At 68.3% G+C, this 18,005-nt stretch overlaps 1 protein-coding gene across 3 annotated transcripts in view; it reads left to right on the top strand.

Moving 5' to 3' along the window:
* The first annotated feature begins 15,819 nt into the window (after positions 1-15,819).
* Positions 15,820-18,005, top strand: part of GATAD2A (GATA zinc finger domain containing 2A) — a 41,192-nt gene continuing 39,006 nt past the window's right edge. Inside the window, exon 1 of one of the 3 annotated variants that reach the window (XM_058292731.2) lies at positions 15,820-15,927. The gene's annotated coding sequence lies outside the window, so the exon portion shown is untranslated. The remainder of the gene's footprint in view (positions 15,928-18,005) is intronic. The other 2 variants (XM_058292732.2, XM_012526720.4) reach the window with 2 other exon arrangements.

Raw genomic sequence — 18,005 nt, 5'->3', positions numbered from 1 at the left:
GCTGCTGGGCGGTGGGGGCGTCCCGGCTGACTCGGGGACCCCATCCCAGCCCCGCTTTGTCTGCCCAGAGCCACCCCGCGGGCCTCCCAGGAGCGGGGCCGCCGCGGGAGCCTCCGCGCTCACCCACCTCGGCTCTCAGAAGAGTCGCCGTTCTAGGGAAGTCGTTGGGAACTGGGGAGCAGCTGCTCTAGCTCAAGGAGGACGGGCTGCGCCTTCCCGCCCCCACCCCCTTCTCCTTTTGTCCCCTGCGTCTCCCCCGAAGGTGGGCATTGCAGGATGGCCGCCGTGGAGGGGGCCGGGCGGGGCTGCCCCCCGCTTCTCCTAATGCACGGCGGCTCAGCAGACCCCAAGTCTTACGTGTTGATGATAAGGAAGGATATAATATGCCACTCGCAGTGGGAAAACCGGGGAAGGATTTATACCAAAACATTAGCCGTGAAATCTTTGGATGAGGGTTAGCAGATAAGCAGTCTTTTTTTTTTTTTTTAAAGAAAAAAAATTAAAAAATTAACTTTATTTGTAAAATACTAATAAAGTATACAATTTGAAGCGTACAGCCAGTGGTATCTGGTATAATCACACACTTGCGCGTTCTTCCTTTCAAGCATAATTAGTGCATCTTAGTTATGTCAATCATAATAAACAAGAAAATTTTTCACCCCTTGATCTCCGTGTTTCCTCTCTCTCTGCTATTCCTGGGTATTCTTGCACAATTACTTATTTATTAAGCAGTTTTATTGAGGTATATCCACATCCCATACGATCCATCTGAAGTGTATAATCAGTGGGTTTTAGCATAATCACAATGTTGTACATTCATCACCACAAAATACTTTAGAATGTTTTCATTACTCCAAAAAAGAAAACCCCACGTCTTTTAGCAGTCCTTCCCCAGCCCCGCAGAACCACCAGCCTAACTTCATCTGTATAAACTGACTTATATTTATGTTTTGCATAAACGGAACCATGCCACATGTAGTACTTCGTGCCAGCTTTCCTTGGCGTAGCCTAACGTTTCTTCTTGCCTGATATTAACGTTTTGTAGCGTTAACGTACATTTATTCAATTTCAAAGAAAGCCTTATACTGTGCCATTTTCCCCGTATTCATATTTCACATGTGGTTTTACTATGCTGAAAAAAACCCTTTTGGTTTCTGTCTCTCGGTATCTCTCTTTTCTCGAGTAACAAAACGCAGGTTTCGTGAGCGGCACCTCTCTTCTCTTGCACCGTTTATCGGCTGGATTTCGGGGCTGCGAGCAGTGATTTTTCGGTCCCTTTACCCGGCGAGCTGACGGCACACTGAGCTGGGGGGGCCGGCTCCAGGCGGGCCGGGGGTGGGAGCAGCGGGAGGGGTCCTCACTTCCCCAGCGCGGCCGGGCATCCCGGGTCCCCTGGTGGACAGGGCCGAGGGCGGTGTCCTCAGCTGGGGGCTGGAGGATGAGTGAGAGGTAGGGAGAAAAAGGGGGAAAGGGAGCGCGTGGACGGCGGAGCACACCTGGCCCTGCAGGAGGGCAATCGCGGCCGGAGCAGAGAGACCCGAGACGGTCGTCGGGCCACGGGCTCCCTTTCCAGGGCCCCAGGGCCGTGGCGGGGTCTGGGGCTGCACCAGAGAGCGGCGGGGTGCCCCCCGCAGAGGGTCAGGCCGGGACCGCCACGCTGCGAGCCCTGGCGTGGTGGAAAGCAGGGGACGGAGGATGCCTGCAAAGGGCAGGGCTAGTGGGACTCACCGAGCCTCTCTGAAGCGTCAGTGCTCTCTCTTGCATTCATTCTTTCGGGAGAAAATTAAGAACGAGGGCAGCGGACTTGGCCCAGTGGTCAGGGCGTCCACCTACCACATGGGAGGTCCGCGGTTCAAACCCCGGGCCTCCTTGACCCGTGTGGAGCTGGCTCATGTGCAGTGCTGATGCGTGCAAGGAGCGCCGTGCCACGCAGGGGTGTCCCCCGCGTAGGGGAGCCCCACGCGCAAGGAGTGCGCCCCGTAAGGAGAGCCGCCCAGCGCGAAAGAAAGTGCAGCCTGCCCAGGAATGGCGCCGCACACACAGAGAGCTGACACAGCAAGATGACGCAACAAAGAGAAACACAGATTCCCGTGCCGCCGACAACAACAGAAGCGGACAAAGAAGACGCAGCAAATAGACACAGAGAGCAGACAACTGGGGGGAGAGGGGAGAAAAGTAAATAAATAAATAAATCTTTAATTAAAAAAAAAAAAAGAATGATCCTCAGTTTTGGATGTGTCAGTTCCCAACGGAAACCAGAGCGTGTCGCCCTCGTCGCCAAATTCAGTTAAGAACCCTCAGCGTGCTGAAACTTTAAAATCGCAAGCAGGGGAGCTTGCGTTCTTTTTTTTTTAAAGATTTATTTATTTCTCCCCCCCCCCCAGTTGTCTGTTCTCTGTGTCCATTTCCTGTGTGTTTTTGTTTTTGTCCACTTCTGTTGTTGTCAGCGGCACAGGAATCTGTTTCTTTTTGTTGCGTCATCTCGCTGTGTCAGCTCTCCGTGTGTGCGGCGCCATTCCTGGGCAGGCTGCGCTTTCTTTCGCGCTGGGCGGCTCTCCTTGCGGGGCGCACTCCTTGCACGTGGGGCTCCCCTACGCGGGGACACCCCTGCGTGGCAGGGCACTCCTTGCGCGCATCAGCACTGCGCGTGGGCCAGCTGCACACGGGTCAAGGAGGCCCGGGGTTTGAACCGTGGCCCTCCTGTGTGGTAGGCGGACGCCCTAACCACTGGGCCAAGTCCACTTCCCGAGCCGGCCTCGCGAGGCTTCTGTGTCATCAGATGGAATATGGAATAAGGCTGTTTCTAGACTCTTCTCCTGCCGATGGTTGAGTTCCCTCACGCCCCTCGTGGGAGACGGGGGACCATGAACCAGGGAGGTGGGCGAGGCGTGGGGTGGCCGAGCATCGGCGGCTGTTCTTGGCCGGTTGCCGGCCTCGCATGGCCGTGCCGTGGAGCCAGAGGGGAGAGCCGGCAGTGGCCCCCCGAGCCGGGCCCCCGGAGAGCGGGGTGGTCTGTGGGAGTGGACGCCCGGGCCATCGGCCGCCGTGGGAGGCCAGCGCGGCCTCAGGGCGCCGTCTCTTCCGGAATCGGGCTTTTGTCCCGCGGGGTTAAAGGCGCAGAGCTGCACCAAGGATCGGGAGGGCAGCCTCTAAGGAGGCCGAGGGAGAAGACACGGGCCACGCTGGGACTGGCGAGGCGGGGGCGGCCGGGCCGGGCACGGAGCCGGCGGGTGTGTGCTGGGGCCTGTCACCCAGGAGGGCGAGGCCGGGGCGCGGGCTCCGGGCTCCCCCGGGCCGCTCGCTGGCTCTGCAGGCCGCCGTCGTGGCCTCTTTTCGCCCGGTGAGAATGTAGGTTAGCTTCCCAGCCGGCGGAGGCCGGCCCGACGGCTACCTGCAGCGCCTAGGGAGCGCGGGGCCGTGCCCTGCCGTGCGTGGGGAGGGGGTGCAGCCAGGAGCCCCCGGCCCTGCCGCCCGCCCCGCCCGGCGTCCCCGGGCTCCGCGCCGCCCTCGGGGGCATCCCTGGGCCGCCGGTAGCGGGGCGTGGGCGCTCTCCTGGCTCCCGGGTCCTGACGTGGAGGGGCGTAGGGGCAGGCGCCGAGAGGGGGCTTTGCTGTGAGGAGGGGCCGGCAGGTTGGGGTGTGGGGAAGGATTTGGGGCTGGAGGATGTGGGCAGGGCCTCCGGGGCCCCTGGGGGCCGCCGTGGCAGGGAGACCGCGGTGCACGGGGCCGCCGGGGGCAGCCCTTAGGGCAGGGCCCACCTGGGCGGCTGGAGGCCCCTTCAGCTTGGGCTCAGGCCCCGTGGCCACCGGCCCGCCTTGCCGGCCACGTCCTCAGGTTTGAGGCTCGAGCGGAAGTCGTGCGTTCCGAGGTGGCGCCTGCGAGCCCGCGCCACGGGCGCCGCCGCGTTCTGTCCGGGCGGGAGGCCGGCCCTGCGTGCTGCCGGGAGAGCCGCAAGGGCGCGCTCCCCGCGGCCTCCCGGGGCTGGACGTGATCTTGCGCGCTGGTTCCCTGCAGGGGGGGTGGTGACACCCGCCGCCAGAGGCCACGAGACCAGCCCGCGGGCTCGCCGCCCAGGAACGCAGGGACGCAGGGCCCGTCCCTCGGGCTGGGGACCAGGTCCCCCGGGGCAGAAGCACGTCACCGGTGACCCCACCTGGCTGCGTGTGACGCAGCGTCACGCTCCGCCGGCACACCCGCCCGTTTCCGTGCGCGCCACGGGCCCTGGCGAGTTGCAGGCCGAAGGCTGTGTCCCCTGCCGCGCATGTCCCTTGCCAGGGTCCCGGCCCTGGCCCCAACCCCGACCTGGTGATTCTAGACTTTCGTGTCTCTCAGGGCGTCCGGCCCCCCTGGACACAGAGTGGCCTTGCTGGTGCTGGGCGGGCGGGAGGCCGCCGCCCCGTCTGGCCTCGGGCTGGCGGAAGCGCGCTTCCGGGCGGTGGGGCAGGAACTGCATCTTAGGGCCCCGCGCCCCCGGAGGTGGACCGAGGGTGGCAGCTCCGCGCCGGCGACCTCGGGCCCCGCTTCCTGGCTCCCGGCCGCAGACCTCCCGGCCTCAGCTTCCCGTCGTGGGTGGGGACGGCGCCTGCAGGCCTCAGAGGGTGGCCGTGGACGCGCCCTCACCCCCCCCTACCCGGGGCCTCAGGACAAAGCGCGGCGACCGCCCCGGGGTCTCCCCGCTCAGCGGGCGCACAGCGAAGCCCCCAGGTGGGGGAGTGTCTTTGGCACAGGAGCCCCCCGCAGCCCAGAGCGGACGCTCCTCGGGGCACCCCCAGGCCCTCCCCTGAGCGGTGGGAGGCGGGCGGCCCCCAGCCCGCGCGCAGCCCGGAGCTCCTGCGGCCACCGCTGCCCCCGGCGGCCAGCCTTGGGGCCCCCCGCGTCGGCCCGTCCCCGCCTCGGCTGCGCCTTGGCCCCGCACAGGGCGCAGGTCCCCTCCCGCTCCTGGAGCTTCAGCCCATGGGGCTCGGGGCTGCAGCAGGTTTGTTTTTTTGCACGTTCCGGGCACGCTCACCTGGCCGCGCGCGCTCACCAACTCTGCTCCGGCCGTCCACTCACCTGCACAGAGCCAACAAGCGTCTCCCGTCCCTCCGCGGGGAGACCCGATGACTCGCCCGGGGCAAGCTCTCTCTGCGGTCCAGCGGGGAGGCCGAGCCGCGGGATGCGGTCGGGGCACACGCGGCCGTTCTCGGGGCTCGCTGGCGCCGACGAGACGCCCGGGCGGCCACGTCCCTCGTCTCGGGCTGGGCCTGCGTCGGGAAGGTTCGCCTGCCCTTTTCTGTTGTCGGGCGGCACACCTGTCACGGGACCCCGCAGCGGCCCGAGCCCTCCCACAGGCCGTGCCTCCGCGCGCACCCCCCGGCACCCAGGCTCCCCCACCGTCCCGAGCAGACACTGCGCCCCTGAGCAGCAGCTCCCCTTTTCCTTGCTCCTCGCCCTGGTGGCCTCCAGCCTCTTTTCCGTGTTTTTTTTTTAAAGATTTATTTCTCTCTCCTCTCTCAGTTGTCTGCTCTCTGTGTCCTTTCGCTGTGTGTTCTTCTGTGTCCGCTTGCATTCTTATCAGCAGCACTGGGAATCTGTGTCTCTTTGTTGTGTCATCTTGCTGTGTCAGCTCTCCGTGTGTGCGGCGCCATTCCTGGGCAGGCTGCACTTTCTTTCGCGCTGGGCGGCTCTCCTTACGGGCGCACTCCTTGCGCGTGGGGCTCCCCTATGCGGGGGACACCCCTGCGTGGCAGGGCACTCCTTGGCGCATCAGCACTGCGCATGGGCCAGCTGCACACGGGTCAAGGAGGCCCGGCGTTTGAACCCTGGACCTCTCGTGTGGTAGGTGGATGCCCTCACCACTGGGCACCGTCCTGCGACCAGAGCAGACGTGCTTCCAGCCTCCCTGTCAGTCCTTTCCCGTCAGGACACGGCAGTAGGGACCTGGCGTTCCCGGTGCAGGAGTGGGGGCCGCGCTTAGGGCGCAGAGCAGACGGCCTTCTGTCTGCGTGGGGTGAGGGCCGCCCCGGACGCCCCCGCTGGAGGAGGGCCGGCTCCCCGGCCCCGCTGCTCTTCCTTCGCCTCTTTTCCCGACTTCTTTGGGGTGCCTCCGGGCTCCTCGTCGCTCTCTGCGGCCGCCGGGGCCCGCTCCCGGCTCGCGGCCTCGTCTCCGGGCCAGCGGCGGTCGTGGGTGCTCCGTGCCGCCAGCAAGGGGTCGGGGGGGGGGCGTGCAGAAGGGGGCACGGCCTCCGGGGCAGCCTGTCCTGAGCGGAGCGGCGCCTCCTGTGCAGCGGGCCCGGGCCTCTCGTCTGCAGGACCCCGTCCAGCAGGCGCACAGGCGACCGCCTCGGGAGGCGCAGAGTGGACCCGCGGTCACCCAGGGCGGGCGTGTGGGGCCGTGGGCCGCCTCCATGAAGGTCGTGGCGGCGCGAGCGTGCCGGCCTCTGTCGCGGAGGGCGGGAGGAGGAGATCCGAGTTTCTGGGGGGTCGGGCTGGCTCCCCCTCCTCGGGCGCGCTCCGCTCGGCCGCTGCTGGCCGTCCAGGCCCCGTGGTTGCACGTGGGGTCCCCACGAGAGCGGCCCAGGACGCTGGTGACCCCGGCAGCCGTAGCAGGCCACACGGCCACGCCTTGCCCGGGCGCGCTGCCCGGCAGGGCCTCCGCTCCGCGCCGGGGTGCGGGGGCGCCGGGCACGCGGCTCTGCCTTGCGCCGGCGCTCCTGAGGAGAGAGACGCCTGCGCCTGCTCGGGGTCTGCAGCCTCCGGGCAGGGGCTCAGGCTGCAGGGCCAGAGCGTACGCGGCCGCCCTCGCGGAGCTCCGCGCTCGTGTGCAGCCGGCGGGGACGGGGTCGGAAGACCCGGCGCAGGCAGCTGTCGACGCCGCGCCCGCTGAGCATGCCGGGGGAAAGGGCCATGGCAAAAGACGCGCTGAGCCCACGGGGCTGTGGCTTTGCCTGGGGTGTAGCAGACGGGGCCAGCGGCCGGGGGCCCTCGCTCTGCGGGAAGGCCGGGGCGTGGCCGGGCGCCCCGAGAGAAGGCGACCTGGCAAGGCGGTCCCGGGGCGTGAGCCAGGCCTGGACGGGGCCTCGGGGGGCGGGCAGCACAGCCTGGGGTGGGCTGGGGGTGCGGGCTGGAGGGCGGAGGGCCGGGGCGAGGCGAGCCAGCGGGCGCACGGGCGGGGGGCGCAGGCCGGGGCGGCGTGGGGGTCCTCGGGGCTCCCTGACCCGCTGCCGGCGCTGGGAAAGAAGCCGAGAAGTCCGCTCTGCTCCCGGGGGCGGCCGTGGCCGGCGGGGGTGACGGGCCACCTCGGCCGTTGAGGAGCTCCCAGCGTAAGAGCGCGGAGCCCCGTGGCGCGGGCGCGCCCGTCCTCTGTCGACGGGGCTCCCAGCCGGGGCTCCCGACGCCCTAACGGAAAGAGCCGGCACCGTCGGGGCGCTCTCCTGCCGCCCGCGAGTGGGTCCCCCCGCAGCTGCCGCGTCCCGCTTTTAGAAGCCGTCCCCGGCCCCAGCATTGCTCGGATGTTTGTGGCTCCTGGCTCCCGGCAGATTTCAGGGGCGAAGACAGGTGGGCGTCCCGCCGCCGCGACGGCGCTGGCTGTCGGGCGCGAAGGGGGCCTCGGGGGCTCGGCGCTTGGGGAGACGGCGCGGGTCTGCGAGCGGCATCCGGCCGGTGCCCTCCAGAGCCCCTGGTTTGGGGGTCGGGGGCGCGTCGAGGTGGCGGGCAGCTGCGGGAGGGCGGGGGCGTGTCCCGGCCGAGCCCTCCCCGCAGTCCCCGCGCGCTGCCCGCGGCGTCCCCGGTCCCTGTCCACTTGGCGTGGCGCCCCGGCTTGAGTGGAAGGAGGAAGGGGCAGCCGCCACACTCGCTCCTGGCCGCGGGGCCAGAGGCGCGGCCGGCGGTTGTCGGGAGCCCGGGGCCCGCCGCGGGGCCAGCACTTTCACGGCAGGGCAGCGCGGCCTCCGTCTGTCGAGGTTTGCGCCCGCGCTCTGGGCAGCGCCGTCGAGGCCGAGCCGGCGCGCACGTGGGAGCTGCCGCGGGGACGCCGACCCTCCCGCCCCGGCCCTGGGTTCAGCGTGCCGCCCGGGCCGTGGGGGGGGGGAGCGGCCTTCCCGGCCGTGGGGCGCGGGGCGAGGCGGCGGCCCGGCGGGGGTCTGCGTGTGCCAGGCGGGTGCGGGCCCCGTCGCTCCCCTGGGGACCCGCGGCCACGGCCCGCCCTCCCGTCCAGAGGTTCCGTCTGCGTGGTGCGGCCGCCTCCTTTCGGGTGCGCCCAGGGCACCGGGCGGGTTCTGCGCAGGCCCAGCCCGTGCCCACGCGGCCCGGCGCCGTCCTTCAGGCCTGACCTGGAGGCAGCTTCCGGGGCCTTCTGCGTCCCCCGCGCTGCCGCTGGCCTGAGCCCTGAGGCCTCTCAGCTCGGGGAGCTTCCTGGGGCAGTGCAGCGCTGCCGCTCCTGGAGCGGGGCCTGGGGCCGGAGCCCCCTCGGGGCGGTGGGGAGCGTTTGGGGGCAGCGTGGCGCGGACCCTCCCCATCAGCCCCAGCTGACCTGTCCGTGGAAGGCTGCGGGCAGGGCCCCCGCTCTTCCGGGCTGTTGTCGGTCACCGCGCCGCTTCCTGCCGCAGGGGAGCCCGGGGGTGCTGGCCCCCCCAGTTCACGTTTTTTTTTTAAAAGATTGATTTATTTATTTCTCCCCCCCCCCGCCCCGGTTGTCTTTTCTTTGTGTCTATTTGCCGCGTCTTCTTTGTCCCCTTCTGTTGTTGTCAGCGGCACGGGAATCTGTCTCTTTTTGCTGTGTCATGTTGCTGTGTCAGCTGTCCGTGTGGGCGGCGCCATTCCTGGGCAGGCTGCGCTTTCTTTCGCGCTGGGCGGCTCTCCTTACGGGGTGCACTCCTTGAGCGTGGGGCTCCCGTACGCGGGGGACACCCCTGTGTGGCAGGGCACTCCTTGCGTGCATCAGCACTGCGCACGGGCCAGCTCCACACAGGTCAATGAGGCCCGGGTTTTGAACTAGGACCTCCCGTGTGGTAGACGGACGCCCTGACCACTGGGCCAAGTCCGCTTCCCACATTTTTTTTTAAGACTTATTTTATATACTTCCCCCCCCCCCCTTCCCCGTGTTGTTTTCTTCTTTCCATCCGCTGTGCGTTTTCCTGTGTCTGCTTGTCTTCTCATTAGGCAGCTTTGGAACCGATCCTGTTAGAAAGCTGCACCTGTAAGAAAACAAAAGCACACCCGGTTGTGGAGAAGAAAAGAATTCTATTAACGATCTTGCAAGAACGGGCGTGCGACGTGGATAAAACGGTCGGCGCGCCCACAGCAGGAAACACTGACATTTATACCCGAAGCCTAACCGCGGGTCCCTCCCCTGTTCCTCGCCGATTGGGCACTTTGGGGCTGACAGCCTATCCGAGGCGTCTAAGCTCCCCGCTCAGCTCTCAGTCGCTGCTCCCGCGTTCCCTACGCTCCAGCGGGCTCTGCGCCGCTTTCCGTCCTGGCGCGCTTTTCAAATTTGGTGCCGTTTTCACTGTTGGCCCCGCTCCCACTTCTCACCATCGACCGCCCTCGGTTGGCGCCACTTTTCAAATTCCAGGTGCGCCAACGCTGCTAGAACCCTCCCCTCCCGCCTCGAGCAGCAGAGCTGGCTCTGGCCTCCCCTTTGTAAAAATTAAACTTGACCGTTTCCCACAATCCTGGGACCTTCCTGAGTGGGAGAGAGGCGATTTCTCTCTTGCACCACCTCAGCTCCCTGCTCTGCTGCATCTTCTTCTTATCTCTCTGTGTCTCATGTTGCGTCATCTTGCTGCGCCAGCTCTCCACATCAGCCGGCACTCCTGCGCGGGCCAGCATTTCCACGCAGGGGGACACTCCACGTGGGCCAGCGTTCCAGCGTGGGCCAGCTCGCCTTCACCAGGAGGCCCTGGGCATCGAACCCTGGACCTCCCGTATGATAGGCGGGAGCCCAATCGCTTGAGCCACATCCGCTTCCCTCTTCCACATTTTTGAAGCACAGTTGTGTGCCGTAGGGGAGTCCCATATGTTGGCCGGCTGCGTCTTCCCCGTCATGACACGCTTGCCACAGGCCCTGAGAGAACACCGGCCCAGTGTCGCTGACCTCTGTAGTGCGTAGCTCGTGTCTGGTGCGTTTTCCCCAGGCCACCTCGGCGCCCGCGCCCTGGGCCGGTGTTGGGCGCTCGTCGTCGTTCCTGGGAGGACGCGCCCTGCCTTGTACGGGCCAGGCCCGGCCTCCTTCACGACTGCCCCTTCCCCGGGTGGGCAGCGCAAGCCGCGTCGCCCGAGAGACTTGGGCGTCCGCCTCCGCGGGCTCCCTCGTCCCCCCTCGCGGCGTTTCAGAGGCCGTCGTTTTTCACGTGGCGGCGGCGCGTCGTCCGAGCGGGCCGCTGCCTGGGGACGAGCGCGTTAGCCGGGGCCCGGGGTGAGGCCAGGGCTGGACCCACGCCGCGGCCCCCGGGCTCGGGCACTCCAGGGCGCCGGCGGGCGTCGTGCTCCCCGTTGGACTCGGCGCCTGGGAGCCGGGGAGGTGGAGCTCTGCCCCCGAGACGCGGGAGCGCGGTGGTCAGGCGGACGGAGCGCGCTCGGGCATCCAGGCCGCGTTTCCAGAGGCGCTTCCCCGGCTCACCTGAACGCGTGGGGGCCCCGTTTCTGTGAGGCGCTTTTACTCCAGGGACGGGGACATGGCAGGCCCCTCCCTTCCGAAATCCGACTTGGGGCGCTGGCGCGGGCGTCCTCTGGGAGGCGAGAACGGCGCTCTCGCGGGGGCCGGCGACTGCGCCCTGGACGGCGCCCTCCGCCGCCCGAGCTGCTCCCCCTGCGCTTTCGGGGCATCCTGGAGCAAGTTTTCCTTCCTCCTCCTGGAGAAAAGCGTCCTGGGAAGCGCTGCGCCGCTGCGTGGGGCTGACCGGGTGTGCCCCCCGCGGCCGCTCCTTCCCCGCGGCTGCCGCGGCGGAGGCGGGCTCTGGGCCTGGACGGGAGAGCGGTCACCCCAGGCCGCCCCACAGGGCGTCGTTCCCCGAGGGGGCCGGTGTCCGGGGAGAAGCGCGGAGCGTGCGGGTCAGCCGGATGTCTGCCGCGGTGTGACCGTGTGCCCCGCGCAGGGCCTGGCCTCCCGAGCGGGTGCGTGGCTGTCCCCTTCCCGGGAGGCCGCCGATGAGTCCGGCATCGCGCCTTCCTAGAGCGGCGCCGGGAACTTTACCCAAGAACGGGATGGCTGCGGGGTTCCTTTTGGACGTGAGAGAAACAAATGCCGCCACCAAGCCCGGTGTCCGGCCGGCATGGCTGAGACACCACATCCTGCGCCTGCGGGGACCCCGAGCCTCTCCCACCATGTGGGGGGCCGCGGGAGTACGATCTGGCACCACAGAGTCCCCCCTTCCCTGTCCCAGAGGGGCCGTGTCCCCGCGCGGGGGCCATCCCTGGGCCAGTGGCGCCGCAGCCACCAGGCCCGCCCCCTGTCCCCCAGGCCGGGCAGTGGGACCCCAGCGCGTCACCCCCCGCGCCCCCCCCTTTTCTGTCCAGAAGCGGCCAGCCGGGTGGCTGCTTGGCGCGGCCCTGCGCCGACTCACCCGCGCGGGTCCCTCGCGCTCAGTCCTCCGTGTGTCCCCTGTGGACGGCTGCCGTGGCCTGGGGGGTCCTGCGCAGCCTGAGGGTGGAGGCGGGGCCCTCCTTCTGGGGGCGCCCCCTGCCGGGCTCCCCGGCCGTCCACGTGCTCGTCAGGGCTGGGTGTGCCGGGGCCGCGGGCGCGCGTCCCCCAGGCCCGTCACCTCGGCGCCCGCTCGGCGCGTTCCTGAACCCCGCAGGCCGGGCGCTGGCTCGAGGCCGCGGGGTAGAAGCAGGGGCCCCGGGGGCCGAGGCTCCCCCAGCCGGCCGGGTGGGGTCTGGCCCCAGCAGCGGGGCGCGGCGCGGGCCCAGGCGGAGGCCATCCCAGGTGGGCCTCGGGGCTGCCGCGACCCCTGACCCTCGCTGCGCCCCGCACGCTTCTGCGGGACTGGCCTGGGGCAGAGGGGCATGAGGTGACAGGGAGCCTGCCGGGCCTGGCAGCCGGGCGCCAGCCGGGCCCCAGCGTCGCGCTGTGGGGGCGGCCGCAGGGGTCCAGAGCAGGCGGGGTTCTAGAAGGCCCATTACCGCATCACGGCAGAAGCCCCGGCGCCCCGGGTTCCGGGAGCTGCCCCCAGCGCCCGCAGGAGGGGCCGCCGCGCCGCCCGCTCGGGGCTCCCCGGCAGGGCCTGTCGCCCAGGCCGCAGCTGTGGGGCCCCCCGCGGCCCCCGGCTCCGCGGCTCGGTGCGTGGGCGCCCGCCGCTTCCTCTTTCGAGCCTCTGACGTGGCTTCGGGGATCCTCTCGCGTCCCCAGGTACCCAGCGTCGTGACGGCCGCCCACTCTGGTTCCCACGTGCTCCCAAAGGCCTTGGGGGGGGGGTCTGGGCGCAGACCCTCCACCTGGGGCGGGGAAAGTGGGGCTCAGCCGAGGTGTGCGGCCGCAGCGCCGCCCCCCGCGCCTGCCGGGCTCAGAACGCGTGGGAGAGGCTGGGGGCACGGCGCCGCCAGCACAGCTTCCGCTTGGGGTTGAGGCTGGGGTGTCCCTGGGGGGTGGGCATAGGCAGGTGGCACCCAGAGCCTTCAGGAGTCAGGAGCGTCGGGGGGGCACGGCCGGGCAGAAGGGCAGGGGAGGGGGCGGCACGCTGCGCAGGAGCCCCCTGGCCCCTGGGTGCCGTCTGCCAGGGCCCCGGGGTGCCGTCTGCCAGGACCTCGGGGTGGCGGCGGGCGCTCGCTCAACCGTGGCCCACGCCCTGCCCCTTCCTGGTCGGCTGGCGCGCTGATCCCGGCCGCGGCGTCTGCCCGCGCGCAGGTATTTATAACCCGGGGGAAGTCCTCTCACGGTTTCCGCCCGCCCCGTGGGCGGCAAAGGGCAGGAGGAACCCCCCGCGGGGGCGCCCGGGCTTTGGGGAACGCGAGTGCACGTCGAGGTTCCACCAAGGAAGCCCCGAGGGGCGAGGGCGAGGGGGGGAGGGCGCGGCAGGGAGCGCAGAGGCCCCAGCGGGAGGCCCTTGGGCCCAGCGGTCGGGACGCGGGGCCGGTGTGTGCGGGTGGGCCGTGTCCCCACCGGGGGTGGCCGTGGGCCTGCGGGTGCTGCCGGATGGTCGAGGGGCGGCCGGGCTGGGGGCGGGGAAGGGTGTCTCCCCCTGGGCCACGGCCGCGGGCCCAGGGCAGACCCGGGGCTCGAGGGGGCGTCCTGCCCGTCGCCCCCGGCGGCGCCTCGTGTGGGGTGTGGGTGGGGGGCCGGGTCCGGCCTCCCGGGCAGCCTCCACCCAGCCGGGCTTCCCTCACCTCGGCTCTTCGGCGGCTGCCGCGCTCTTGTCCGCTCTGCGGGGACGGGGCCGATGCGGCGCCGGCGCCGGGGGTGGGCGGGCTCAGCCCGAAGCCGGGAAACCCGCGGTCACCTCTGCCCCTCCACCAGGCAGCCCCTTCACACTCAGGGTGGCCGTCGGGACGGGCTTCTCCGCCTGCCAGACTTTCCGGAACCTTCGCCGAGACGTGCGGGCAGCTGCGGACCCCAGGACCGCACAACGGAACCCGCCCCCCGTGCTAATCCCTCCCCGGCAGCCAGGAACGGCTCCCCGAGAGCGCGCCCGCGCCGGCTGCCTCAGCTTCTCCCCCGTGGTGGCTCCGGGGGCTCCTCTCCCGACGGTGCGGCTCTGCGGTCACCGTGACCGCACGCGGCGGGGACGTCGGGGCCCTGGCCCGGCCGGGGGGCTCGGCTGGAGGGAGCAGGCGACCTCGCGGGCACAGCTGCTCCTGCGCTCGGCCGCTGTGCGGGGACCCCCACCGCGCTCCCCGGACCAGAGCAGAGCCGCAGGGGTGGGTTTGGGACGCAGCATAGCCGGAGGCGTCCGAGGTGGCGGAGGGAGGCCCCCTGCCCGCCCGAGCCCTTGCGCGGACTTCCGGGTTCCCCAAGGCGCCACTCGCCCTCCCGCTGGTGCGTCTCCAGGAAGGTCGGGGCCTGGCCTGAAAGACTGTCGCGTGGGGGCGCGTCCCGGCGCGCGTGCATGCTCACGCGTGGCTCTGCGAGTCGGTGTGTGTGTAGCTTCCGGCCGTGCACCCCGTCGTAGGTTACGCCCCCGGCTTCTGGGGATCCCAGGGGGCGTGGGAGTCGGGATCGCACCACGATTTTAGCTCTCATTTATTTATTTAAAGCCTTATTTTATTCATTTTTCCTCCTCTCCACTTGTCTGCTCTCTGTGTCATCCACTGCGTGTTCTTCTGCGTCCGCTTGTGTCAGCAGCACCGGAATCTGTGTTTCTCTTTGTTGCGTCATCTTGCTGTGTCAGCTCTCCATGTGTGCGGCGCCATTCCTGGGCAGGCTGCACTTTCTTTCGCGCTGGGCGGCTCTCCTTACGGGGCGCACTCCTTGCGCGTGGGGCTCCCCTACGCGGGGGACACAGCTGCGTGGCGCGGCACTCCTTGCGCGCATCAGCACTGCGCGTGGGCCAGCTGCACACGGGTCAGGAGGCCCGGGGTTTGAACCGCAGACCTCCCATGTGATAGACGGACGCCCTATCCATTGAGCCACCCCCTCTTGTGCGCTTTTAAAGTTGTTTGTCTTTGTGTGTTACGCGTTTCTTACGTGACGTGGATGGGTCTTTTAAAAGCTCTGATTCCTGGTTGTCGCCTCGCGTGAAGAAACACAGGTGGCTCTGTGCACTGCCCTTCACCCTGGGGGTTCCCAGCGGCGACCTTGAGACGCGCAGGACCTGTTTACAAGCAGCAGAGAGAGGCCTCCAGGGAGCCCGAGGGCCTCGGGCGTCGACTGGGTCCCCCAACTCGAATGGGCCCAGACAGCACCCGCAGAGCAGCCCGGCGCGCGCCATCCGCCCTCGGGCACCACCCCCCGCTCTGTGCCCCACGGTGGTGCTGGTTTTTTAGGAGGCACGAGGGATTGAACCCCGGGCCTCGTCCACGGAGGCGGACGCTCAGCCGCCGAGCTCCCCCGCTCCCCCGGGGTCTCTTCCTGCAAGTCGGACACTTGTATCCACTTCCTCGTTTTGCAAGTTCCCCTTTGAGCGCGAGCCGCGAGCCCGTTCAAAGACGTTTCCTGCCGGCGCAGGCCCCCGCAGGGCCCGAGGCTCGGCGCGCTGTGCCCGACCTGCCGGGCGGCAAGCCCCAGGGAGCCGGGAGGGGCTGTCTACCATGGGGACCTCTGCGCCCAGGGCCCCGGGCGGTCCAGCCGCAGACCAGCCCCAAGTCCAGGGGTGACCCGGCGCGGCCGCTCGGTGTCTGTTAGCCGGGGTGAGTTCCAGAACATTCCGGAGCCTGAGTTTTCCTGTCTGTGAACCAGGCGGGCCCCGTCCCTCCTGGGCAGGCGGACGCTCTCGGGGCTTGAAAGTGGCCCGTCTGCGGGCACCCGGTCCCTCTCTGCCCGGCGGCGGCTGAGTTGAGCCAGCGCTGCCTGAACCGGGGTGTCCCTGAGGCCTGTGGCGGGCGGCGCAGCGGAGAAGGGCTCGCGCTTCGGGGGGCGGGGACCCGCGTGGGCCCTGGGGTGGCCCGAGAGGGACGTGTGCAGGGTTCTACGCCAGAGGCCCCGTTGGCGCCCCCAAAGCTGTCGCTAGCGTAACTCGGTCGCTGCTCGGTCCCTGTCCATCGTGGAGGCCGTTGGAAAGGTTGGCGCTCATCGGCCGCTGCCGCTCGCTGGCGTCCTCAGAAGCGCGTGTTCCCCGCTCGCCCCGCGGGTGACGGGCAGGAGGAAAGCGGGGGCCGAGGTTCAGAGTCACCCGTGCGACCGCAGGGCCGGGAGACGCCCGCGTCGGCTCGACGTCCCAGGCCCTTCCTGGGAACTCAGCGTCTCTCTGTCCTTCTTCGCTTCAGGTTGGTCAGCCCTGGACGCAAGCTGCCCCTTGACGGAGCTGCCGCCATGGCCGACTGGTAGAGCCGGCGCGTCCCGCACCCGGAGGCCAGGTGAGTGCCTGGGCCTGGCGCCTGCGCCTCCACCGGGGGCTGAGGGGGCGTGCGGGGGCGCCCCTCCGGGACCCCGTCCCCGTGCGAGGCGGCTGCCCCTTGCGGGCCTGGCCACGGCCCCTGGGCGTCTCGCGTCCTCCGCGGCCGGCGGGTCGGCGTAGCGTGCGTGGGACGTGCTTCCCGGCGGTCAGTGCCGTGAAGAGCACAGGACTCGGGGGAGCCTGGCCCCGCAGGGTCACCGGGCAGGAGGTCGGGCCGGGGTGGCCTCGGCCCCCTGCCCGGCGTCCACCTGCACGCGTCACCGTCCCTCGCTCCCGGCGTGCCGTGGCGGCTGTGCGTCAGCCCCGTGCGGGGAGCGCGGCTCGCCCCCCTTCTGATCGCCCGGGCCCTGTGTCCTCGACAAGGCGGAGCCTGCCCTGTGCGGTTTTGTCGGGTCAGGGAGGGCCCAGAGGGGCTGGCTGCAGTGCCCGCTGGAGAAGGGCCGGGGCGTCCCAGGGGCCACTGCTGCTGGGGCGAGGCGCGGCCCCGCTCGGCCCCCACCCCTGGGCGTCTCGGTGCACTCTGCCGACGCGGACGCCCTGGGCGTGGCTTTGGTTGGTTGTCATGGTCTGATGTTCCTTTTTTAAAAAAAAGTATTCCCTGCCCCGTCATTTGCACTCGCTGTCTGCTCTCTGTCCATTCGCTGTGTGCCCATCTTCTCTTTAGGAACCCGGGGCTCCCATGTGGCAGAGAGGCGCTCGATCGCTCGAGCTGCCTCAGCTCCCTGCTTTGTTGTATCTCTCATTGTCTTTCTTCTTCGTGTCTCCTTGTTGCGTCATCCCGTCATGTCAGCTCATCGTGTGCCTTCTTGTCGTGCCAGCTTGCTGTCTTGCTTGTCTTCTCCAGGAGGCAACGGGAACCGAACCTGGAGCCTCCCGTGTGGTGGGTGGGAGCTCAGTCGCTTGAGCCACATCCCTTCCCCTAATGTTCTTTTTTTTAAGATTTATTTTTTGTTTATTTCTCTCCCCTACCCCTGCCCCTTCATTGTTTGCAGTCTCTGTTTCCATTCGCTGTGTGTTCTTCTGCGTCTGCTGGCACTATCCTGCAGCACTGGAAACTGCGTCTCTTTTTTGTCACATCATCTTGCTGCGTCAGCTCTCCGTGTGTGTGCGGCACCATTCCTGGGCAGGCTGCACTTTCTTTCGCGCTGGGCGGCTCTCCTTATGGGGCGCACTCCTTGCGTGTGGGGCTCCCCTACGCGGGGGACACCCCTGCGTGGCAGGGCACTCCTTGTGTGCATCAGCACTGCGCATGGGCCAGCTCCACACGGGTCAGGAGGCCCTGGGTTTGAGCCCTGGACTCCCATGTGGTAGGCAGCCGCTCTATCCATTGAGCCACGTACGCTTCCCCTAATGTTCTTTAATTTTTATGTTTTTTATTTTTTAAAGGTTTATTTTTATTTACTTTTCCCATCCCCCCCTTGTCTGCTCTCTGTGTCCTTTCGCTGTGTGTTCTTTTGCGTCTGCTTGCATTCTTCGTGGCACTGGGAATCTGTGTTTCTCTTTGTTGCGTCATCTTGCGTCAGCTCTCCGTGTGTGTGGCACCATTCCTGGGCAGGCCGCACTCTCTTCCGCGCTGGGCGGCTCTCCTTACGGGGCGCACTCCTTGCGCGTGGGGCTCCCCTACGTGGGGACACCCCTGCGTGGCAGGGCACTCCTTGCGCGCGTCAGCACTGCACGTGGGCCAGCTCCACACGGGTCAGGAGGCCCGGGGTTTGAACCCTGGACTCTCCATGTGGTAGGCGGTCGCTTTATCCATTGAGCCACAACCGCTTCTCTCTAATATCCTCTTAATGGGAACAAAGTTTCCTGGTCCTTTCAGGTACTTTGGAGATACAGTCCACATACCACCCAATCACACCGTAACTGTTTCAGGTGTACAGTCACAGGTTTTTCGTGTGTGTGGTCTGTTCGCCGCGTTGTTTAACTACCTCGGCGCCCCAAGCCGCCCCCGTCCGCCAGCCGCCCCTCCCCGCCCGCTCCCCCCGGCCTGGCAGCCCCAGGCGGCTTCCCGCCTCGTGACCCTCTTGTGGCATTTCG

This window comes from Dasypus novemcinctus, unplaced genomic scaffold (genome assembly GCF_030445035.2).
Source record: "Dasypus novemcinctus isolate mDasNov1 unplaced genomic scaffold, mDasNov1.1.hap2 scaffold_259, whole genome shotgun sequence".
Lineage (NCBI taxonomy): Eukaryota > Metazoa > Chordata > Mammalia > Cingulata > Dasypodidae > Dasypus > Dasypus novemcinctus.
The sequence above is the reverse complement of the archived record's forward strand: the minus strand, read 5'-3'. Positions and strand labels throughout refer to the sequence as shown.